Source organism: Spermophilus citellus (assembly GCF_964194105.1).
Source record: "Spermophilus citellus genome assembly, chromosome: 4".
NCBI classification, from domain to species: domain Eukaryota; kingdom Metazoa; phylum Chordata; class Mammalia; order Rodentia; family Sciuridae; genus Spermophilus; species Spermophilus citellus.
The window spans coordinates 177,711,825-177,737,365 of NC_138185.1; the positions used below are offsets into that span (position 1 = coordinate 177,711,825).

Genomic DNA, 25,541 nt, shown 5'->3' on the forward strand with positions numbered 1-25,541 from the left:
TTTTATGACAGCAGAATGCATTACAATTCTTATTACACATATAGAGCACAATTTTTCATATCTCTAGTTATATACTAGTATATTCACACAAATTGGTGTCTTCAGACCTGTACTTTGGATAATAATGATCACCTGTGCACCCAACAACCACTTTCCACCTCACTTCTGACCCCATGCCCCCTTCCTTCCCCTTCAACCCCTCTACCCTATCTAGAATTGGTCTGCTCCTCCCAGCTCTGGGCTCCCCATCCCACGATGAATCAACCTCCTTATATCAAAGAAAACATTCGGCATTTGTTTTTTGGGGGTTGGCTAACTTCACTTAGCGTTATCTTCTCTAACTCCATCCATTTACCTGCATATGCCATGATTTTATTCTCTTTTATTGTTGAGTAATATTCCATTGTGTATATATGCCACACTTGCTCTTTTTAAAAGAAAAAAAAATATCTGCTTATGCAGGAATAGTGCAAGGGAAAAAGCTAATGCCAACACCTACACATTATTATTGTTATTAGATCAACCTTGTGAGTTAGGTACTATTATATTCATTCTACAGATAGGAAACAAGGCAGGAATGGATTAAGTAGTTCGTGTTGGGTCACAAAGTGCAATAAATGGGGAGGGGAGGGGGGATAGTAGGGGATAGGAAAGGTAGCAGAATACAACAATTACTAATAGGGCATTATGTAAAATTGTGGATGTGTAACTGACGTATTTCTGCAATCTGCATTTGGGGTAAAATTGGGGGTTCATAACCCACTTCAATCTAATGTATGAAATATGATATGTAAGAGCTTTGTAATGTTGTGAACAACCAATAAAAAAAATAAAAATAAAAAATAAAAAACAAAGTGCAAAAAATAATTGGAGTATTATATCTGAATCTAGACATGCTGTGAATGAATTCAATTAATTTACAAACTGATGCTTAATAAGACTTTTTAAAGAAAAAGCACTGCCTTTAACTTGCAAAGAAATGACTTCAAACCTAGTGTAACTCTTTTTTTTTTTTATTTTTATTGTTGGTTGTTCAAAACATTACATAGTTCTTGACATATCATATTTCACACTTTGATTCAAGTGGGTTATGAACTCCCATTTTTACCCCGTATACAGATTGCAGCATCACATCGGTTACACATCCGCTGTTTTACATATTGCCATACTAGTGTCTGTTGTATTTTGCTGCCTTTCCTGTCTTCTACTATACCCCCTCCCCTCCCCTCCCCTCCCCTCCCATCTTCTCTCTCTACCCCATCTACTGTAATTCATTTCTCCCCCTTGTTTTTTTTTTCCCCTTTCCCCTCACTTCCTCTTGTATGTAATTTTGTATAACCATGAGGGTCTCCTTCCATTTCCATGCAATTTGTATTTTACATTTATGTGGTGCTGAGGATTGAACCCAGTGCCTTGTGCATGCTAGGCAAGCACTCTACCACTGAGCCACAATCCCAGGCCCCTAATGTAACTCTTAATTGAAGATAAAATGAGGACAATCTTTAGGTTAAGAGCTAAGGAATTAGTGCTTACAATTTTTTATTCATATTTTAGTTTTTTTTAATTGTTTTTTTAGGTGGACACAATATCTTTATTTTTTTTTTTTAATTTTTATGTGGTGTTGAGGATCGAACCCAGCGCCCTGCGCATGCCAGACGAGCGTGGTACGCTTGAGCCACATCCCCAGCCCTAGTGCTTACAATTTTAACTAGACAGTTGGGGGACAGAAAAACACTGCCTGGCTGCAGTCAAACTAGAAAGTTATTTGTTTAAATATTTTTCACTGATTTTGGAGAAACAGATTTAGAAGAAATACAGAGAAATAATCGTATTTCCCTACATGTTGGTGATAATAACAAATTTGAAAAAGTAAGCCGTGACTGTATTTCTGGATTTCCTTACAAATACAATTTCAAAATGTGAATTGTTAGCAGTTTTATCCTATTTTTCTGTAGAAATGAACAGATGATTATGTAGCCAGCCACCAATGGAACAAAGCTTAACACTGGATTCTGCATACATATGTGGTGTCAGAACTACCCATGGATCAAGAAAGAAAGGAGAAGAAAAGCAGGAACTAAGGTGGTCTTAGGAAATAAATTATTTTTTCAAAAGAAGAGGTGAGTAATAAGTGTACTAATGATTCTGTAATGAGTTTATTCAGGACAGAGGAAAATAAATTTTATAAGGGTAGCTTTCTGTTATTTCAAATGCAGTCTAACTTAAAATAATTAGTAATGAACTTTGGAAAATAATTTTTTTTTAAAGAGAGAGTGAGAATTTTAATATTTATTTTTTAGTTCTCGGCGGACACAACATCTTTGTTGGTATGTGGTGCTGAGAATCGAACCCGGGCCGCATGCATGCCAGGCGAGCGTGCTACCGCTTGAGCCACATCCCCAGCCCTGGAAAATAATTTTAATATAGTTAAAAACTGGAATTGGTACTAAGTATTTTTTAATGTTTCTGAGAGATATGAGACATGTAAGAATAAGCTATATTTGGTTGATAAAATTATTCTGAAAAAATTCTTAAACTTTGGAAAGCTGAACTTCTAAATCTATAACTGTCATCTAACCTCTCCTCAGGAAGAACTTTTCTGAGGTAGCGACTTTCTTCTGGTTCCAGTTTTTACAGATTTCCAATCAGTTTTCAACTTTCAATGAAAAGATTTTTGTGGGTAAGTACTTTTTTATTTTTTAGTTGTAGTTGGACACAATACCTTTATTTATTTATTTATTTATTTTTTATGTGGCGCTGAGGATCGAACCCAGGGCCTCGCACATGCTATGCAAGTGCTCTTCCACTGAGCCACAACCCCAGCCCTATTTAGTATTAAATATTTTTTGACATCGGTGTTTGTCTGTTGAGGTTAAATGAGGACTGTGAGACCAGAATATTCCATTGAGTGTTCATTGATGATATAGTTCTTTCTGATGATGATGATATCTAAGTCAGACCTAATAAAGCTAAATGCAAAGGTTGGCTCTGTGTTTTCTATACCTTTAAGCAACCCTGTTAGTCTCAAGTATTAATGCATATAAGAGTCATATGAAATAAATTGTAAAAAGCTTAGTTCATAATTATATCCTTTCTCTATTTTTTTCCCCAGTACTAGGGATGAAACCCACGGAAACTCTACCTCTGAGCCACATCTTCAGCTTTTCTTATTTATTTATTTAAAATTTTGAGACAGGGCCTCACTAAGTTGTTTAGGGCATTGCTAAATTGTTGTGGTTGGCCTGGAACTTGTGAGCCTCCTGCCTCAGCCTCCCAAGTTTCTGGGATTACATGTGTGTGTCACCACTCTATTTTTGTTGTGCTTGGAGTCTGGTGGACAGGGAGACATGTTTTTGTTGATTTTTTTTAAAAAAATTTGGTACTGGGAATTGAACTCAGGGGTACTTAACCACTGAGCCACATCCCTATCCCTTTTTATATTTTATTTAGAAACAGGGGTCTCGCTAAGTTGCTGAGCTGGCTCCAAACCTGCAATCTTCCTGCCTCAGCCTCCGGAAGCTGCTGGGATTACAGGTGTGAGCCACTACATCTGGCTGGGGAAACATTTTAAACATTAACTGGGGAAAGTACCACTACGGAAAGGTTCAAGAGGGTCTTTCTGCATAGAAAATAAATGAAAACCATATGAGAAAAAAGACTACTCAGAGCTTCCTATAAGGAGTCAATCACTACTACCATGTACTGTTTAGTAGAAATCAAAAGCAGATAGGGGAATAGGAAAAACTTGTAGTGGAAAAAGGAAAAGTTTCATGGAGAAGCCATAGGTTGGCACTATGGTTTGAATGTACCCACTGACATGTGTTGGAAACTACCCCAAATTCATTTTAATGGTATTTGGAGATGGACCCCCGTAGTGATATTTACTTATTTATTATTATTATTATTTTTGGTTGTTCTGGGAATTGAACCCAGGGCCTTGTGCGTGTGAGGCAAGCATTCTACCAACCGAGCTATATCCTCAGTCCTCCATAGCGATATTAATGTCTTTATAAGAAGAGAGATGTTTGGGCTGGGTTGTGGCTCAGTGGTAGAGTGCTTACCTGGCATGTGTGAGGTCCTGGGCTCCATCCTCAGCACTGCATGCATATAAATAAATTTTTAAAAAGACCCATTGACAATCAAAAATATTTTTTTTTAAAGAAAAAGAAAAAGAAATGTTTTACTCAGCTTTTTCACTGCTGTGACTAAAGGACTTGATCACCAAAACCTTAAAGGTGGAAAGTTCATTTGAGGGCTCACAGTTTCAGAGGTCTCAGTTCAAAGAAGTCCCGAACCAGGCCTCCAGGCTCCAGGTGAGGCTGAACTTCACAGAAGTGTGTGACAGAGGGAAAAGGCTCATATAATGATCAGAAAGCATGGTCTCTCTCTCTCTCTCTCTCTCTCTCTCTCTCTCTCTCTCTCTCTCTGTCTTTCTCTCTATCTATGAATCCCATAGTCAAGCCCCCAATGAACCATTTTCAATAGTCACACCCCCACGGCCTCTAGCTACCACGCCTCCAACCACCAATCAGGGAATCAATCCATTGATTAGATTGAGATTATAATTATTTCTCTTCCAAAACTTCTTGCATTGTCTCACATGAACTTTGGAGGGACACCACCTCTAAACCATATCAAGCAGCCTGAGCTAACATATTTGCTCAAACTTGCCATGTTGAAGCCAGAATTAGGCAGGTAGGCAAGGGTTGGATCTGAGAGAATGGAGGAATTGAAATATTAATTTCTTCAGAGCCCTTCTTCCACCCTAATCAAGATAACCTGCCCCTGCTCCAACCTGCTGCTAAGGTAACCTGTCCCAGGGATTTCTCCTCCCTATAGGGAGTTGTTAATTACACCCCCTTCCTTTCTGGATTACTCCTCTCTGGCTCCTTCAGCCCACCTGTTTCCCACCTTTTGGCAATCCCATTCAAGTATTTCCTGGGCCTAGTCACATAGGCTGGATGGAGAAAGATAAGGGGAAGAGAGCAGGTGAGCAAAGCAAACCTATAAAAAGATAAAGACTTCTTGGGATGCAAGGATACCAGCTATGGTCCCCTTCTCCCTCCTGGGACAAGTCTGTGTTAACCCTTTTTAAATAAATCCTGCTTATATGCTTGCCTCCTTGTGCTTCTCTAATGTTATACTTCAACATGTGAGGAAGCAGGGCCAGTAACCGGCAGTATCAATGTGATGCCCTCTGCTGTTTTATAAAGCAGAAAGAAGATCCACACTAGAAACTGGACAGACGCTAGCAGCATGGCCTTGGACTTCCCAGACTCTAGAACTTCTATTATTTATAAATTACACAGTCTGTGGTATTTTGTTGTGGCAACAGACAATAGATTAGGACAGCAGGCTAACTAGATATAGGACATCCTGTGTGATCGGTTAAGGGTGCATATTTGGCTTTATCTGGTTAGTTCTAAATTGGAATTGCAGACAAATTAGGAAAACTATCAAATATTAATCAAATCCTAGATATTTTGTACTGATTATTTTATATATATATATATATTTTTTTTTTTTTTTAACTTTCTGGGTTGTTGCTAGAGTTAGTATTCTGACTTGCTATAGTCTATTTTATAGCAGGCTGTTTTCCCAGTGCCGCAGTCTGGCTGGGCACAATTCAGGAGCCACTTGTCAAAAGAAACTAACTTTATTTTTAGAACTACAAAGGCCAAACAAAACTGCTCCTCAGGAAAAAACCCTCAGAGCCCAACTGCCACCACCGGCTTCCCACAAGCCTCTCACCCCCACACAACCCTCACCACCTCCCACAATCCTCCTGTTCTTGAGGCCGATTGGCTGGGTCGTGTGGGCGGAGCCAAAGAAGTCCCCCAATGAGCAGCTCCGTGGAGGAGCCAATCAGCTAGATGTTGCTGGGGCCGCTGTGAGCCAATCATCAGCTGGCAGTCTGAAGGGCAGGGAAACAGCCCAATGAACATCACCACAGAGGAGCCAATCAGCTAGATGTTGCTGGGGCTGCTGTGAGCCAATCATCAGCCGGCAGCTGGAAGTTTGCTGGCAGCTGGAAGTTTGCTGGGGCCCCTTTGGCTGTGGCTCTCAACATCCCAGGTTGGTTATTGTAGATGACAGATTGGGATTATGGTTTGGATATGAAGTAGCCCCCAAAGACTCTTGTGTTGAAGGCTTTGTCTCCAACTCAGCAATGTTCAGAGGTAGGACCTTTGGGAAGTGATTGGAGCATGAGGATTTTAATTTCATTGATGCCAATGATGGAATCATATCTAAATGGATTATTGGGACGTAGTGGAAACTGTAGGAGTTGGAACCTATAATACTGCCGGTTGCTGGTGATAGTGAGTTCCATTTCCCCAGATGTTCAAGATTGAACACTGGAGAAATGGGAGAAACAAAGAGACTAGCATAGAAACAAGTTTACTTAAAGACTAGAAACAGACTGCTGGGCTGGAGGTGGGGAAGAAGGAGGCCATATCTAGAATCCAAGGAAGTGGGAGTGTCCTGCCCCTTTTATACATCTCAGATTATCTTTGTTCTCATGCCCTCCTTCCCTTCTTGCCTACATGACCAGTGGCCAGGGTAAGCAAAATGGTGAAAGCCAAATGGTCAAGGGAAGGGCCAAATGGTGGAGTGATCCATGCAGTATGGTAATAGCCAGGAGATATCACTTAATAACTCTTACAACTTCCTGCAGAGAGGAACAATTCCTGGGGCAGATTACTTTAGCAACAGGTTGGAGCAGGAGCAGGGGGAAGGGCTTTGGAAGGAGGCAGGGGAAAGGGTAGCATTTGATTTTCTTTCTAAGTAGCCACCACCTTCCTGATCAGACCCAATTATTTGTTACCTATATTGACTGTCTTTTTGTCCCCCAGCTTCACCTAGTTGAAAGGAGTGGGTCCTTGGGGGTGTGCTTTTGGGGACTATATCTTGTTTTCTGTCCTTCTACTCTTGCTCTTTGCTTCTGGCCACCATGAAGTAAGCAGCTTTGCTCTGCCATGCCTTTCTGCCATGATATTCTGTCTCACCACAGGTTCATCTTAACAATGGCCAGCTGGCATCAACTGAAACATCTGGAATTGTGAGCAAAATAAACTTTTCTACCCTTAATTTTTTAAATTTTTTCCAGGTATTTTGTTATAGAAAAACTCCAAAGCAACAAATTCCAGGGAAAGTTCTGTGAGCTTTTAATGACCCACTGGTAAAAAAAATCAGAGACAGTCGATGAAGATATATGCAGAGAGCTCTAATTTGCTTCCTAGAGCACATGTGCTCTGGGTATGAGCAGTCTCGTTATTCTTGCTGAGAGTGCTGTCCTCAGGCTCTAGGTGCAGATCTAAAGAGGGATTGAAAGCTGACCTGATGTCTGAAAATCAAGGTAATGTCTAATTTAATCACAGAATCCCAAACAAAAACTTTAATCCTCTTTCAAAGTAAAAATACAAATCTAGTTTTTTTCTTTAAGTGAGATTTATTTCCTTTGTTGTATAGCTTCTATAAATTCTGTGTTCTTTGCCAGGCATGGTGGTTCATGCCTGTAATCCCGGTGACTTGGGAAATTGAGGCAGAATTGCAAGTTTGAGGCCAGCCTTGGTAGCTTAGTGAAGCTCTAAGCAATTTAGGGAGACCCCATTTCAAAATAAAAAATAAAAAAAGGTAGGGGGTGGCTGGGGATGTAGTTCAGTGGTTAAGTGTTCCTAGGTAGTTAAATCCATGTAACACATACACACACACACACACAAAAATCTATGTTCTTTTAAAAATCAAACATTAGATAAAAACAATAACAACAAAAAACTTCTGCCAGTAGATCATGTTTTGCTTCATTGGGATACTGTAAATGGTTTAAGAGATTAAAGGAACTCTTACTAATAATTCTAGAATTGGTCAATGTGGCAGAACAAAGAATCATTGGAATATTGGACACTCTGGAATAAAAACAGTTGCTATTTTAGAATTATAATTTTAAAAAAATATTTATTTATTTATTTATTTTTTAGTTTTCGGCGGACACAACATCTTTGTTTGTATGTGGTGCTGAGGATCAAACCGGGCCGCACGTGTGCCAGGCGAGCACGCTACCGCTTGAGCTACATCCCCAGCCCTAGAATTATAATTTTTTTGATACTGAGTATAAGCAAAAATAATGAAAAATGGGAGTAGACCTGGGATCAGAAGCTGTCTTTATTAAGCAGCAGTGGGATGGCACATTTTCAGAGAGAAAATGGTGAATGGTTATAAGAAGGGTCTGTGTTTTTATAGGTCTTAATGAGAGTTAATCATAGCAGAATGTTTAGTGTGATTTAATCAATAAAGACTGAATATGTACTGGCTGGAAAGTCAGGAAACTAGTTGTGCAAGTTAAAAATCTAACTCAGAGCCATGTGCTGTGGCATACATCTGTACTCCCAGCAGCTCAGGAAGCTGAGGTGGGAGGATTTCAAGTTTAAAGCCAGCCTTAGCAAAAGTGAGGCACTAAGCAACTCAGTGGGACCCTGTTTCTAAATAAAATACAAAATAGGGCTGGGGATATGGTTTAGTAGTTGAGTGCCGCTGAGTTCAATGCCTGGTAAACCCCCCTCCCCCCAAAAAAAAATCTAACTCAGGAAAGCAGTTGTAAAAGCTTGAAATTCAGTGCTACTGGGATAAAAGTCCAGAGCCCAGACTTTTTTTTGTTTGCCTTCCCCTCCTAGTCTCCTGGATCACACTGTCCTCCTTTTCTACCTGGGGGCTGTCACTTTCCTTTCCATGGGGATGTTATTTTCCATATCCTTCATTTCAGACTCTGAAAGGGGATAATGAATTGGGATGTGGATATCACATCTGGTTATTTCCTGCTTAGAAGGAGGAAGTATGGGGGACCCTTCCTTTCAGAGTCCTGGAAGAGAACATGGAGACCTCAGTTGCTGAGGCTGAAGAGGGGTGTATATGAAGGATCGTTGAGGTCATCATAGGCAAAGTCCTTTTTATGTGGTTTCAGAAAGTCAGATTGTGAACACAGGAGGAAAATGGCTTTGACGTGCTTCCAGGAGGCAATTTGAGCTGAGCAGGTCACCTTACAGAAACTGTTTTTGTACAAAATTAAGAATATGGAAGGGGCTGGAGACGTGGCTCAAGCGGTAGCGCGCTTGCCTGGCATGCGTGTGGCCCGGGTTCGATCCTCAGCACCACATACCAACAAAGATGTTGTGTCCGCCGAGAACTAAAAAAAATAAATAAATATTAAAAAAAAGAATATGGAAGAAAAAAAGGTTATTACAGGAAAAATTAGTATTAGAGGGGTTAAAAGAGAGAGAAGCCAAGAAGTCCACCATTTTAGGAATCAGCTAGTTCTCACCTCCATGGTTCCAATCAGTCCTATGGTTATTTAACTTTATCCCTTACTGGTCCTGATTGATTAATATAGAAGCAACATTCTTCTCTGAAGAAGGGGGCATAGGCCATCTAATATGGCAGTAAGGAGATCTAGCCCAGATGATTCTGCAGGATGACGGATGTCAGGGATATCTGACAGATGTTTTTTGTAAAGTCAGTACCTAATTGGTGACCTGTTGGATATTTTCAATAACCTGTGTTGACAATTTTTATAGTGAGTAGAGGTTCCTAATCCCACTGCTCCTATGCCGATCCCAGTGGATATCTCTAGCCCTGTGAGTAAGGGAATAAAGTGAAAGGATCCCTTGTGTCTGGTGTGCATCATTATTGGGATAGATAAATTTTTGGTCCTAAGGTAAAATGTCAATTTGAGGAGTAAGGGAAGCCAAGGTACAGAGACCAGTCCAATTTTGGTAGGCAGGGGTCAATATGAGTCTCACAAAAGAAAAAAAATGCCTTAAAATTTGGGGGGCATCAGGGATGTAGGACTGAAAAAAGTATATATCTTAAATTCTATTAAAAGAACTATTGACTTTTTCTTTTATATGCCCAGGCATGGTTGTACTTTGGTTATAACTGTTTTTGCCAAGTGTTCAAGACCAAGCTGGTCAAACTGACTATGTTCCTATCTGTTATTAAGAGTCAGCTGTTTCCTCAGGGGTTCTTCTTGGGGGAACTTGTGAGCAGCCTCTTAGGTCCACTAGTGCCATTTGCCAAGATAGGTCAAGGTCTCGCTGACCATGTGGCTTCCTTTGGAAGCATCAGTGTTGTATTTCTTCTCCAATGACTTTCTTCTTTTGCAACATGTGTAGTGTTGGCTTTCTTTTTCCAGGGTCCCAGTGATCTCCCTGATCGGGAGGTCATGTGACCCAGAGTTGCATATCTCTTAGAGAAGTTCCTGTGTTCCCTGAGTTCAAACTGACTCAGAGGGCAAGAACCAAATATTGGTTTTCTTGACCCTTTTATTTTAACTTTAATTTTTAAGCCTTTGACTTAAACATCCAGCAAGCCAGTCTCACCAGTCTTAAAGTAAGAGTACTGGGCCTTAACTTTAGTGTCTTTATCTTTACAGTCACTTATCCCTTTTATTTAATTGGGGTCTATATTAGTAATGGAAGTTAGCCTTACATCCTGTCTGTCTATAGATGATGGCCCATTATTTAAATTAATTTAGGTTGTTATATTGAAAGTTGTACTTCTGTAAGACCGTAACAGAGGACATTTAAAGTGGACAAAGAAAACACAAAATGAAATTTACAAGAGTTGAAAACATTTTGGGTTTGTGTAATAGCTTTGAATCAAGAAATATAACTTTTTATAATTTTAAATCTTTGTAACAAAAATTTATCCTTTGAACAGGACTTTAGATGAGCTTAAGCCTAGCCTACTTTGAAATTATCTTAACATGAGTAAGGTGAAAGGCATCTTAACTCAGGCAAGGTGGGGTTCTTGATGAATCTTAGGTAAAACATTATATTTCTGAAGCTAATCTTTGCCTCTTTCTTAAATGTCATTTTATAAAGTTTACATATATTGCTTCCTGAATCTATATGAATGTTAACTAATAATATGACATTACATCTGAAACATGAATCAAACGAAAGCTAAGAAAGCTTTGAACTTCTTTCTGTGAGAAAGTGGCAAAATGTTTTTATGTTTCACATATTAACCTTTTAACAGATCAGGCTCTCATTATCTTTTAGAAATATATTTACATTTCTACCCCAATGTAAAAGTAGCATAAAATTCAGGTCAAGTTATGGAACATTAAATGATATAAATAAATCTCCCCAATTAAATTTGTTATTTTAAAAGTCTAAAATTACCATTACTGACAACTTATATTTTGGAGAACACTAGCTTGACACAATGCTCTTTTTTTAAAGAAAATATTTTATTTATTTTTATGTGGTGTTAAGGATCGAACCCAGTGCCTCACATGTGCTAGGCAGGCACTCTACCACCAAGCCACAACCTCAGTCCCATAAAATGCTTAAACCACCTACTTTAAAATATTTGTATACCTAGAAGATATGAACACACTTAGAATACACAGAAGACAGTAATAGTACCACAATTACATTGATGTTTTTATATTAACCAAGTTTAGTTTTTTTAAGAAAATCTAGATTCTGTAATGTAGTATTATACTCTAAAATAACAGTTGTTGTTTATATAAATCCCAATTCCTTTAAAACCATTTGCTTTAATATTTGACCTTAGGAAAAAGCCTTGAATAGCTGTGATTAATTATGCTACTTAATTATACCACTTTAGTCACAAGCTTTTTGAAATTTACCCTTCACAAACTTTCTGCAGCTTACTTAGACATTCTACTTTACCACACAAATGACATTCTTATCCAGAAACATTTCTTATTCCTTCTACTAAAATATATTTCCATACCTAGGACCTTCTTTTTCTCTTTCCTAGTTTTTGACCACTTTTCTTAATTCACAGTTCTTATGAAATTTTTGAAGGGGCTGGAGATGTATGTGGCTCAAGTGGTAGCTCGCTTGGCTGGCGTGCATGCGGCCTGGGTTTGATCCTCAGCACCACATACAAACAAAGATGTTGTGTCCGCTGATAACTAAAAAATAAATATTAAAAATCTCAAAAAAAAAAGAAATTTTTGAATTTAGGCAAAATATTTTATTTAATAAGATGAAATACTTTTATGTTGTTATGTAAAGGTAAAATTTCTAAGCTGCAAAATCTTGAGTTAAAGTTAAAGTTAAAGTGTAAAAGACTAGGGCAATGTAAAGCTTTTAGATTACAAGGCCTGGGCTAAAAAGTAAAAGACCATTGTTAGAATTTAAATAGTCTATTGTTACCATCTTCCTGCCATCCCCAGAACCTGTAATCTTTGTGAAGTTGTTAGAACAATGCGAGAGCTGCCCAGTAAATATCTCCATTGATTCCCTGGTTGTTTAATAGCTAAGGGTTCCAGGTAGCATGGCACGTAAGCATATAGGCCCCAGAACCAATCAGTTTGAATGTGTATCCCACTTAGAAGTGACCAATCACCCCTGCCCAAACTGTTCCCGCCAATGAATGGACTAATCATGTATTAGAATTGTTGTTCAATTTCCCCGCGCCTCATGATGATTTGTTCTGATGTATGTAAAGCCCCCCACCCTCTCCAAAAAGTGTACTTAAGCTCTGCTTGACCTCTGCTCTGGGCTCTGGGCTGCTCTCCCTTCTTGAGTGAGCACAGAGCCCCAACGCGTTGGAACGGATCCCCCTAATAAAATCCCCCTTGCCTTTGCATGAAGTTAGTCTCGTGTGGTCTCTTTCTCCGACGCTTCGCCGGACCCTTACAGTTATGTTACTTTAATCAAAACCCAAATGAAACCTCTTATACTCTTTGTATATAAATTATACCTGATAGAATACTGACTCTTAATAACCTTGTTTTAGTTAAGGCATAGACATAGCAATCTTTTTTTTTTAAAGAGAGAGAGAGAGAGAATTTTATTTATTTTTTAGTTTTTTCGGCGGACACAACATCTTTGTTTGTATGTGGTGCTGAGGATCGAACCCGGGCCGCACGCATGCCAGGCGAGTGCGCTACCGCTTGAGCCACATCCCCAGCCCAACATAGCAATCTTAAACCTTTTTCCATTTACAAATTCATGAAAACATGCATAATGTTTAAGTGTATTACCCTGAATTCAATAAGTCAAGAATATTTGATTGTATATTTAGCAGTTAGCACTTTAACTTTATAAGTTAACCAGATGTCTCCTTAACACATTTACAAAGATTAAACCCACAAATATTAAAACCTAATTTAGTTTAAATGTAAGGGTCCGGCGAAACGTCGGAGAAGGAAAGACCACACGAGACTAGCTTCATGCAATGGCAAGGGGGATTTTTTTATTAGGGATCCGTTCCAACGCGTTGGGACTCTGTGCTCACTCAAGAAGGGAGAGCAGCCCAGAGCCCAGAGCAGAGGTCAAGCAGAGCTTAAGTACACTTTTTGGAGAGGGTGGGGGGCTTTGCATACATCAGAACAAATCATCATGAGGCGCGGGGAAATTGAACAACAATTCTGATACATGATTAGTCCATTCATTGGCGGGAACAGTTTGGGCAGGGGTGATTGGTCACTTCCAAGTGGGGCACACATTCAAACTGATTGGTCCTGGGACCTGGATGCCTACGTGCCATGTTACCTGGAGCCCTTAGCTATTAAACAACCAGGGAATCAATGGAGATATTTACTGAGCAGCTCCCGCATTGTCCCAACAACTTTACAGACATTACAGGCTCCGGGGATAGCAGGGGAATTGTTTACTTTTTAGCCCAGGCCTTGCAATCTAGAAGCTTTACAATGCCCTAGTCTTTTACACTTTAACTCAGACTTTTGCAGCTTAGAATCAGCTTAGAAATTTTACCCTTACAAACTTTATAAACCAAGATATCAAACAAGTGTATTGAATAGCATTAACCATCTCTTCTTTGTTAAAGAAAAATCTTAGAAACAATGGATTTAGATAGCAACATTTTATTAGTTGTTTGACCACCTCGAAAAAGTATGAGTTAGTCATTTAAAAATGTCTTTACTCTCATTTGTTTAGTCAATTTAAATTGAACTTTTAAAATCATGTGAATTAAAGGCATTTGGATCCATTTTTAAAATTTTAATTTATGTCACTCATTTATCTATAATGCCAATTTTATCATGGACACAAACACATGTAGACATAACAATATACAGGTGCACACATACACAAAACAAACAAAAAAAGGCCTTGTAGCTTTTTGTAGATAGGTCTCCATTGCAATGCTACAGATGAGAGCTAACTAACCTTTGTCAATTGGCCTTTGAACAAAACAGAGTAAAAAAAAAAAAAAGCCTGTATAGTTGGATAAAAATAGGACTGATCATAAAAACATATTAGTCTAGGCACACAGGATCAAAATGTGAATTTCACCATAAAACCATTGAAGCCAGATTTAAAGTTAGGTAGTCAGTGTAGTTAGGTAAATCGGGTCTAATATCGAGTGAAATCTAAAATGGAGGCCATGCTGGGAATGACTCAGGGAAAACACAGGACAACTCATGGAATGTTGACGGAGTCCCAAAAAGGCCCTAGGCCAAAGTCCACCTCAAAGAAGTGTTAATGAACAGCCCCCAGCAAACTTAAAGATAGCCCATCACAAAGAAGTGTCCCACCCCTCGGGCCTTCCAACCTACATTCCATCCCCAAAACTATAAGAAGGAGAAACAACCGCACTGCCACGGATTCCACCTCTTGGGTCCCCTTCTTCCTCCGGGAGAAGTCTTTTCTGCTGTCCTTTAATAAACTTCTAATTTCTACTCTGACCTTGCCTCGGCGTGCTTCTTTGGTGTTATTCTTCAACATCGGGGAAGCAAGGACTCGTCACCAGTCAACAGCGGTATCACCATGAGCTGAAAAATATAGAATTAAAAAAAAAAGAGTCCTAGGAAAAAGTGACATAGCCATTAATTATTTTAATAAAGCACCATACAGTTTACTTTTTGACTCAGGCTAGTGTGAGTTCAGGTATTGAAAGAAGGAGAAAGAAAGAAAGGGAGAGAGAGAGCCCTGAAATTATTTTTTTCTCCCTGTGCTGTAGTCAGTTGTTTTAGATCTCCCAAGGGGGCTGTTGGGATTTAGAAAGCACGTTTTCTTTTTCTTTTTTTTTTTTCCTTCCATCTCAGATTGGTCCCCTGCTGAGCCTGCAAGCTCCTGTCATTTACATTTCATGGCAAGCCTTAGTGAGATCTGGCCGGAGCTGAGGTAAATTGCTGTTTTGAGCAGAAACATCATGCCTAGGGCATTTTAACCATTTTTTCAGCAGTTGGTAATCAGGCCAAGTTTGGATGCAGAAAATTATGAAACATCATTTCCCATTACTTTTGAGGATGAGGCTCCCCTTTTTTTGGAGGGGGGTGGCTACCAGGGATTGAACTCAGGGGCACTCAATCACTGAGTCACAGCTCCAGCCCTATCTTGTGTTTTACTTAGCTATAGAGACTCACTGAGTTTCTTAGTGCCTTGCCATTGCTGAGGCTGGCTTCAAAGTCTATCCTCCTGCCCCATCCTCCAGAGCCACTGGAATTACGGGCATGCACCACTGCGCTCAGTGAAGTTCCCCTTTTAATAAATAAAAAGAGATCAGAAATATGGGTGCCTATGCTGAGGAAATTTTTTCTTTGGCTAGGGGGCAGCTCCCCAATCCCAGAGCCTCTAGGGATCAGCAATTTCTATCTTTCCTTCCATTACCTCAGGCTGGAACCTCACTCAGCGTGGAGAATACAAATTAACCTTTTTTTTCCTTTTCCTTTTTAAAAATTTATTTATTTGTTCTAATTCGATATATATGACAGCAGAATGCATTTCATTTCATAGTACACAAATGGAGCACGATTTTTTATTTCTCTGGCTGTACACAAAGTAGAGTCATACTATTTGTGTCTTCACACATGTATACAAATCAACCAGCCAGTTATCCCTTAAAATTTCTTACATGTTATGAACTATGATAGTTTACTTTTTTTTGCTCCGCAATCTGAAGTGGGAGGCAAGCCTGTTAGTGCTCTGGGTGATGTATCCACTAGAGAAAATAAATGATTTGAATTTCTGAATTAGTACAGATGGTGGGTAGTTTTACTCTAATTAAATGAGACAGTTTTTTTTTTTTTTCTTTTCCCCCACTGCCAGATGAGGATTATCTGGTCACAAAAGATTCCTCCTTCAGGGAAATTTGGTTCCTCTGATCAACAATATTTTGGGCCTGCATTTTCTCCTGCAGTGAACAGGTGGTTTGCTAAGGAATGTGACATATCCTGTCCTCAGAGGCCAGACAGGGCTGCAGGTAAATTTAGAAAATAAAGCATGTGGGGTCTTTCAGTTGGATATGAACAGGGGAATGGTGTTTAGCAATGGTGGGTTGAGAGGTAAGCCAGATGGTGGAGTTAATCCCAGTGAGCAAGGAATAATCAGGAGACATAAGGGGTGCAGACACTAGGTCTAGGTTAGAATGTAATATAAAGATGGTAGTGGACCTTAAAGGAGGAATGGTGATGGAGACTTTTGATTTGTGGAGGAGATCTCAGCCCAATAGGGGAACAGGGTAACTTGGCATGACTATAAAAGAATGAGATAATGAGAGGGATACAAATGTGCAAAAGGGGGGGGGGGATAGCTTTAGTTCCAGAGATTCCCTTTAATAGTGGTTTTTGCTTTGAAAGTGAGTCCATGTCATTGAGTCAGAAGGGAAATACCCCAGTGTTGACCACAAAAGAAACTGCTTGGTTGTTCACCATCCCTGTAATCTGGGAGCAGTGGAGCCCAGGTCCCCTCATTCCAGTAACTCAGTGCATGATACTTGGGAAGTAGGCTGCACAAGCGGAGGAGTGACATTCCCTGGGGACAGTCCATCTTCCAGTGTCCCCATTGCCCATAGTTGGTATAGGGTATATTGCGGGAGGAAGGGGGGAGCTCAGATTAGGACAGGCTTTTGCCCAGTGTCCAGTCTGCCCATATCAGAAACAGGATCTCGTGTGGCCACAAGCAGCAGGGGCTCTTTTAGACTATGGATGACTGAGACCAAGAGCTGATATTTAGCTTTAAGATGGTTTTCTTTCTCCTTTTTGGACTCATCTTCCCTATTGTTAAAGACTTTGAAAGCAGCATCTAGAAGTTGCTGCTGAGGAGTCTTGGGACTCTTTTCTAACTAAGGTTTTTTTACAGCTATCAAGTGCAGATCTGCCGATTAATTGGATATGGTGAAAGAGAGCACCAGCAGAAGTATCAAGATCAAGGGTGGTAGGGGCTGGGGATGTGGCTCAAGCGGTCGCGCGCTCGCCTGGCATGCGTGCGGCCCGGGTTCGATCCTCAGCACCACATACCAACAAAGATGTTGTGTCCACCGAGAACTAAAAAAATAAATATTAAAAATTCTCTCTCTCTCTCCTCTCTCACTCTCTCTTAAAAAAAAAAAAAGGTGGTATATTTGGTAATAATTTCAGTAAATCGAGCCAAAAAGAAGACAGGGTTTTCATCAGGCCCTTGGGTGAGTTCCCTAATCTTGTCATAATTAACCTGGGTATGAGAATTTTTTTGTTATGCCATCAAGGAGGCAAGTAGTCATGTGTTGGATTTTAGTGAGCCTGGCATCTTGAGATTGGTATGTCCATTAGGTTCAGCTGTAGGGATGGCAGCACATGCTGCGGGATTGGTAAAGGGGTTTTGAGTATTGGAGGAGGTCGGCATGCTCTTTAGCTGCTTGCCAGATTCAGGCACGGTTTATCAGGGGTCAGGGTGGAAGTTAGGATATAGTAATATATATTTGACATACTTTTGAAGCTGAAATTTCAAAATTAGAAGAATCTGAGCATCACTTTTTTCTAGTGAATACTTGAGAAATAATTGGCCAGTGCCTTGTTCTGTCCCCATGTAAACAAATGGAAAAGAATCCATGTTAGACAAATACTTAAAGTGCTTCATGTGTATTAGAAAACAATAAACCAAAAAGGAGAGGTGAAGGCTCCATCTGGTGGTTAACACAAAATTCCAAGAATTCACATTATCATACTTCACTAGACTGAGGAGTACTGGAATTTTCAGTTTAGAAAAAAATCTGTGTGTTCTGAAGTAGAAAGGAAACTACCAGCTGTTACATAGTAACTAATATTTAGGGTAATTAATGGTGGAAGACAAAGTCTTTCATAGGGTATTTAGAATACTTGTTCCAAGATAATCCCTGCAAAAAGTTAGAAGATCAAATATCTTTTGATAGTATACTTAAATCCCTTATTTGAAGACTCATGGGTATTAACATTAAAATCTGTGACAAGTCAAGAGACTTATTTTATATAATTTAACTTGGTGTTTCCTGACTTTATTTGACCATGGAATCTCTCCTCTTTTCTTTTTTTTTTTTAATCTCTAATTTTGAAAATGCTAGTTAGAATGTAATGATCTTAAGGGCATTTGCTTTATAAAAAAAAAAACTTTTTAAAAAGAAGGGTCTTGAACAGACGCTTCTCAGAAGATGATATACAATCAATCAACAAATATATGAAAAAATGTGGGGCTGTGGTTGTGGCTCACCGGTAGAGCACTTGCCTAGCATGTGCAAGGTCCTGGATTCAATCCTCAGCACCACATAAGAATAAAATAAAATATTATTAAAAAAAAAAATGTTCATCATCACTAGCAATTAGAAAAATGCAAATCAAAACCACTCTAAGTTTTCATCTTACTCCAATAAGAATGGCAGCTTTTATGAAGACAAACAACAATAAGTGTTGGTGAGGATGTGGAGAAAAAGGTACACTCATACATTGTTGGTGGGACTGCAAATTGGTGCAACCAATATGGAAAGCAGTATGGAGATTTCTTGGAAAATTGGGAATGGAACCACCACTTGACCAGCTATCCTGCTTCTTGGTTTCTACTCAAAGGACTTAAAAACAGCATACTACAGGGACACAGCCACATCAATGTTTATAGCAGCACAATTCACAATAGCTAGTTCTAGCTACTGTGAATTGTGCTGCTATAAACATTGAATGGATAAAAAAAAATGTGGTATATATATATACAACGGAATATTACTCAGCAATGAAAGAGAATAAAATCATGGCATTTGCAGGTAAATGGATGGTATTGGAGAAGATAATGCTAAGTGAAGTTAGCCAATCCCCTCAAAAAACAAATGCCAAATGTTTTCTCTTATATAAGGTGGCTGATTCATAGTGGGGTAGGGAGGGGGAGCATAGGAGGAAGAGACAAATTCTAGATAGGGCAGAGGGGTGGGAGGGGAAAGGAGGGGGCAGGGGGTTAGCAATTATAGTAGAATGTGATGGACATCATTATCCAAAGTACATGTATGAAGAAACGAATTGGTGTGAACATACTTTATATACAACCAGAGATATGAAAAACTGTGCTGTATATGTGTAATAAGAATTGTAATGCATTCTGTTGTCATTTATTTTTAAAAAAATCAATTTAAAAAAATGTAACAGAAAAATAAATAAAAGAGACCTCAGAGAGTTAGCTTGCCCCTTCCATCATGTGAAGATATAGCTAGAAGGCCTCACCACACACCTCATTATCTTGTATTTTGATCTTGGATTTCTCAACCCTCAGACTATGAGAAGTAAATTTTGTAGTTTATGAAGTGTCCTGTTACTGATTTTTGATAAAATAGGCTGAGTAGACCCAGATGCGTATCTATTTACCCTATTTATTCTTGGATCTTATTTTTTTGGGTGAACGCCCTTATTTCACCCTTATGACATTGCCCATTGTTACTTACATGTTGTATTTAGTCAAGAATCATTCTTAAATTGGTACTCTGAATCCACTTTATTTGCAGGCTTAAACTGAATTTTGGCTTTTGATTTCATTCCCTTTTTAGGCTTGTATTAAAATTTGTTAAGCAAATGTATCCTTTCCCATTTTCTAAAACACTCTAGAGAGTGAGAGAGGGGAGAGAGAGAGAGAGAGAGAGAGAGAGAGAGAATTTTTTTTAATATTTATTTTTTAGTTCTCAGCGGACACAACATCTTTGTTGGTATGTGGTGCTGAGGATCGAACCCGGGCCACATGCATGCCAGGCGAGCGCGCTACCGCTTGAGCCACATCCCCGGCCCCTCTAAAACACTCTTAACATATACATTATATTTGGTTCTATCCCCTCACTCTATTACTGGGATTAAATTCAGGTCTTCACACTTGCTAGGCAAGCATTCTACTACTGAGTTATATTCCCAGCTCTGTTTGATGTTATTTCTCATGAATATAAGAATTAAAGAACTTTGATTTCTATTTTTCTAGTCCATAAAATGCTGAGAGGTCTGAGCTTTGTAGAATTTTATTGTAATCATATCTGGAACTAATTTCATGAGCAGGCCCTCATGGAAAGATGAGGTGTGTCTGATACCACCAAAACTGAATGTTTTCCCAACCTTTTCTGTCTCATTTTTTTCAGCATTTTTTTTTTTTGAAAAAAAGTAGCAAACTTATCAAGAATAATCAGCCAAAGATTGTAGTGTGTGTGTGTGTGTGTGTGTGTGTGTGTGTGTGTGTTTGAGGCTATGGGGTAGGTGGAGATAGGCGGCAGAACTAGGAGGAAAGAGAGATACATAGTGTGTAAATTCTGCCAGATCAGGGATTTAGGCTTATTTTGCTTCCATCATATTATCAGCCTCTCAACTGGTGCGCTGCACATAGATGTTCAGTAAATATTTGTTGCATCAAGTAAAGAAGGAACTTTTCACTTTTTTTTTTCCAGATGTGTGGTTTCTGGTTTTCAGAATCAATCAGGGTCGTAGAGGAGAGGATGCTCTAAAGGACGTCTTCATTTCTGTCGCCGAGGTGTCTGGAGTGCCTAGCACAGTTATCCACCCTTCCTGCGACCTGCAGGGAGTGGGCATGCCGCGGCTCCCGAGACGGGAAGGTCGCTCTACTTGCTTGCCCCACTCCCTTGCTCCCTTGCCAGGGTTGTTCGGGTCGACCCGCCCCTAAGGCGGATTCCGGTCCCCTCTCCCATTCATCCCTTTTCGTCGGGTTCCCAGGCCGCACATCATTTTAACCTTTAGCTCCCGGGTCCAAGTCGCCGGGTCCCTGCAGCTCGGTACCGGCTCACTGACGCCTTTTAGCCCCGCCCACCGCCCCGCCCCTTCCCTGACTACTCCCCCCGCCCCCTTGACGTGGCAGAGGCGGCACCAGCCATGTTGGCGGGGCCGAGGTCCTCAAGGAGGTCGGGGGCGGGGCGGCGCCGGCCCTGTTAGTAGTGCCACGGCTGGTCCTGCCGGGTGGAGGGGACTGACTTTGCCAGGACAAGGCTGCGACCAGCGCGGATCTCGTAGGAGGGGTAGTGTGGTAAGGACCGACTTCAAGGCTCCCCTCCCCTCAGGTCCCCGGGGATCCGCGGGAGCTTAGCGTGAAGCCGGAGCCAGGCGGTGGCGGCAGGCCCGCGGGCGGGGGTCTCGGGATGGTCCCGGCTCTGTTTCCTGGGTGCCCCGCCTCCGGCGAGGCGCGCCGGAGGCTGCGGCCGAGTGCGGAGGGGAGCGCTGATCCCTGAACCTGTCATCCTCACCCACCGCCCTCTGCTTCGTTCTCCTGGGGCCTGGCGACCCGGCCCGCTCACCCAGCTTCCCTGGATTAGGTGGGAAGAGGGGAGTCAGGTGAAGAGTGGCAGTTCGAGTATCTGGCCCAGCACCCACCCCCACTTCCTGGGCGACCCCGTCTTCCCTACCCCAGCGCCACGCTTGCGGGCTCTGGGGCCCTTAGGTTCATTGCTGGCTGATCTGATGTGCCCTAGACTTTGAACCGAGGTGACTTTATCACCTGTAAATCGGCCTTGTTGTTAAATAGGTTTAGGAGAAAAGTGCCAGGTAAAGCTAATGCCTTGGGCCTTGATTACTAATAGAGTTCAGTTTTCAGACCGGACCGTCCTATACCGTTGGGCTTCCAAGCTGCCAGTTTTGTCTTTCCGTTAGGGTGGGAAAGGAAAAGTCACTGTTAAGAAGTCTTGGTAAATCTACAAATAATCACTGCCGCGAGATGTTCAGTTCATGTTCTCTCATGAACTTCCTTAACACCTACCCACCCGGTCCCCCAAAGCCATGGGTAATTAGCTAATTTGGTTAAAGAAGTTTTACATTTAAATATAGATGTAAACCCAAATGTTTAAACCTTCTGTTTTTCTTCAGTAGTATAATTAACATCATTTCAGAAGTTCATCCATTTTTAATCAATTCATTATAATATGGTGTGAATGATTTTATTTGGTTTTATGTTTTTCTGTAAATATGTTAATATTTATGGGACAGAGTGCTTGACAAATAATGCTGTTTTGTGGAAAGCTAGTTTGTAAAAGGACTTTTGTACTCAAATTAGCGATTAAAAAAAGTTTTTTTTTTTTAGTTGTAAATGTGTCTTTTATTTTATTTATGTGTTTATATGTGGTGCTGAGGATGGAACCCAGGGCCTCACACAGGCCAGGCAAGTGCTCTACCACTGAGCCACAACTCCAGTCCCTCAAATTAGTGATTTTTTTTAAGAGAGAGAGAGAGAGAATTTATATATATATATATATATATATATATATATATATATATATATATATATATATATATATTTATTTATTTTAGTTCTTGGCAGACACAACATCTTTGTATGTGGTGCTGAGGATCGAACCCGGGATGCAGGCATGCCAGGCGAGCACCCTACCGTTTGAGCCACATGCCCAGCCCCAAATTAGTGATTTTTAAGATTGAGCAGTTCCTCCTTTTGAGGGAGGTGTGATGGATGACTATATAATTTGACCAATTAAGAAAAAAAACAGGTGGGACTTCAAACTTTGCTGTGAAGTGAGAATCTAAGAAATATAATGGATGTGATTTAGCAAACTAAGAATCTTAGATTCGAGATTAAGAGAAAAAAATGTGAGAAAGAAGAGGGTTTGTGCTCAGATATCACTCAGATGTTATTTAATATGTTTTAATAAAAAAAGTAATGCTGTGAAGTTATAATCCAGCCTCCTACCTGTTACAGAAACTTAAACCTGCTTATAGCCTGTATGTGAATGTCTTCCTGCTAAAACTCTTAGACCTTTCTCAGTGATGTTACATAGTAGTCCTAAGACGGTGGTGCTGAGAACCCCATTGTACTCTTAAACTTTATTAAGAATCCAAAGAGAAACAACTTTCTTAATAAAAGGCAGCTAGGTTTTCATATATACTTCTGCAGTCTGTTGAGATGTTTTGGTTGAGTTGTATGAAGGAAATCTAGCTTCATATAGGTAGTTAGAAGAAGAGATACCTTAATAATGTTTTCAGATAATTATGTGTATTCTTCTTTGAGACTACATAAAAACTCAATAGTTTTAGTTAAGAAATTAAAGGTTAATTCCAGTACAGAATCTGAAACCTTAGAAGTGTTTTTTTTTTTTTTTTTTTTTAATTCTTAAAACCCATTGGTTTAACTTTCACTTTGAATGAGACATCTACCATGTACAATATTGTAATATCATGAATTGACCATTTAGGAGGACTGACCATTGGAAGTAATATATATCTTCCAAATGTTGAAATGTTTTATTATACAATGCCAAAGAAAATTACTTTAATATGATTGCTGGTCTTATCAAATTTTTTTTTTCATGTTTTAGGAAGCTCTCAAACTTCTGATATGGATATACATTTAAAAAAATTTTAACATTTGTTTGCAAGCTCAAGTTTTATCATTGGCAACAAATATTGTCATGTTGTTTTCAATGAAATATAGCCTCAAGCTCATTTTATCTTTTTATTTTCTTTTTTTTTTTAGACTAGGGACTGAACAGAGGACTTTGTGAATGCTATGCAAGTGCTCTACCACTGAGTTACATCCCCAGCCCTTTTTAAAATTTTTATTTTGATCCAGTTGGTCTTGAACATGTGATCTTCCTGCCTCAACCTTCCTGGTAGGAGGGATTGCAAATAAGCACGTGCCACCATCCCCAGATCATTTTTACATTTTTAAGAAAATGTCTGGCCGGGCGCAGTGGCATACACCTGTAATCCCAGTGGGTCGGGAGGCTGAGACAGGAGGATCATGGGTTCAAAGCCACCTCAGCAATGGTGAGTCTCCTAGCAACTCAGTGAGACCCTGTCTCTAAATAAAATACAAAACAGGGCTGGGAATGTGGCTCATTGGTTGAGTGCCCCTGAGTTCAATTCCCAGTATCAAAAAAAAAAAAAAAAAAAAAAGAAAAAGAAAATGTCGGAAGTACTAGTTATGTACTATCCTTGAGAGAACTGAGAAGAGTAGTCACTCAAAGCAGTTTTGGGGGGTTGGGGCTTTAGCTCAGTGTAAGAGTGCTTACCTAGAATATGTTAAGCCCTGGTTTCAATTCATAGTGCTGCAAAAACAAAAGCCATTTTTATGCTTTATGTTTCAGAGAAACGACCATGATTGGTGTTTGGGGTGTTTTAGTTATTGTAATGCTTTTTGGAGATATGTTTTACATTATAGGCATAATTAAGTAATAAACAGATAACATCATTTGCTTCCATGTTTTATAAAAATAATGCAAGGATAGTATAGTCCTAGAATGCAAATTAACAAATGTATGTGAATACATTTGTAACCTGGAAGATGTTATTAAAACTGGATTTCTGGGGCTGGGGATGTGGCGCGCTCGCCTGGCATGCGTGCGGCCCGGGTTCGATCCTCAGCACCACATACAAACAAAGATGTTGTGTCCGCCGAGAACTAAAAAATAAATATTAAAAATTCTCTCTCTCTCTCCCTCTTTCTCTCTCTCTCTCTCTCTCTCTCTTAAAAAAACAAAAACAAAAACTGGATTTCTCCTGGAGGGGGTTGTTTTTCTCTTATTGTTGCTTATTGTTAGAAGCATCTTCTAATTCCCATCTCACTATCCCAGATCTTTGTTTTATCATTATCTTTCTTTTTTTTTCTTTTTTTTTTTTTAAAGATAGAGTGAGAGAGAGAGAGAGAGAGAGAGAGAGAGAGAGAGAGAGAGAGAGAATTTTTTTTTTAATATTTATTTTTTAGTTCTCGGCGGACACAACATCTTTGTTTGTATGTGGTGCTGAGGATCGAACCCGGGCCGCACGCATGCCAGGCGAGCGCGCTACCGCTTGAGCCACATCCCCAGCCCTCATTATCTTTCAATAGCCATGTTTCCGTGAAAACTCAAAACCATCCTCTCAAAACTGTTTCCTGTATTTACCTTCAAGATAGTTTAGTCTTATTTTAGGATTACTCTTTACTCTTTATACATGTTTGAAAATCCACATCTCTTTTGATTAGCATAATATTCTCTAGTTGTCTCCCAATTTTTGGGAATGATAGGAGGAAGTACAGTTTTTCTTTAATTTTTATTATTTGTGTGTGTGTGTGTGTGTGTGTGTGAGAGAGAGAGAGAGAGAGAGAGAGAGAGAGAGAGAGAGAGAGAGAGAGAGAGAGAGAGAGACTGGGGATTGTACCACTGAGATATATCCCCAGCCGTTTTTTTTTTTTTTTTGGTACCAGGGATTGAACCCAGGGGCTTTTTACCCACTGAACCGCATCCCCAGCCTTTAAAAAAAAATTTATTTAGAGACAGGTTCTTACTGAGTTGCTTATTAGGGCCTTGCTAAGTTGCTGAGGCTGGCCTTGAACTTGTGATCCTCCTACCTCAGCCTCCCA

The 25,541-nt window shown here is 39.8% G+C and overlaps 1 protein-coding gene and 1 long non-coding RNA gene across 3 annotated transcripts in view; both read left to right on the forward strand.

Annotated features, from left to right (window-relative positions):
• Window positions 1–4,145, forward strand: part of LOC308646417 — a 4,754-nt gene extending 609 nt beyond the window's left edge. Inside the window, exons 2-4 of one of the 2 annotated variants that reach the window (XR_014021384.1) lie at window positions 1,956–2,484; window positions 2,589–2,680; window positions 3,113–4,145. This is a non-coding gene — a long non-coding RNA (uncharacterized lncRNA). Of the gene's footprint in view, window positions 1–1,416; window positions 2,485–2,588; window positions 2,681–3,112 lie in introns of those variants that run through there. The other variant, XR_014021385.1, reaches the window with a different exon arrangement.
• A 16,895-nt stretch (window positions 4,146–21,040) lies between these two features.
• Window positions 21,041–25,541, forward strand: part of SEC23A (SEC23 homolog A, COPII coat complex component) — a gene marked incomplete at its 3' end in the record, with an annotated part of 53,958 nt that continues 49,457 nt past the window's right edge. Inside the window, exon 1 of the mRNA XM_081292913.1 lies at window positions 21,041–21,224. The remainder of the gene's footprint in view (window positions 21,225–25,541) is intronic.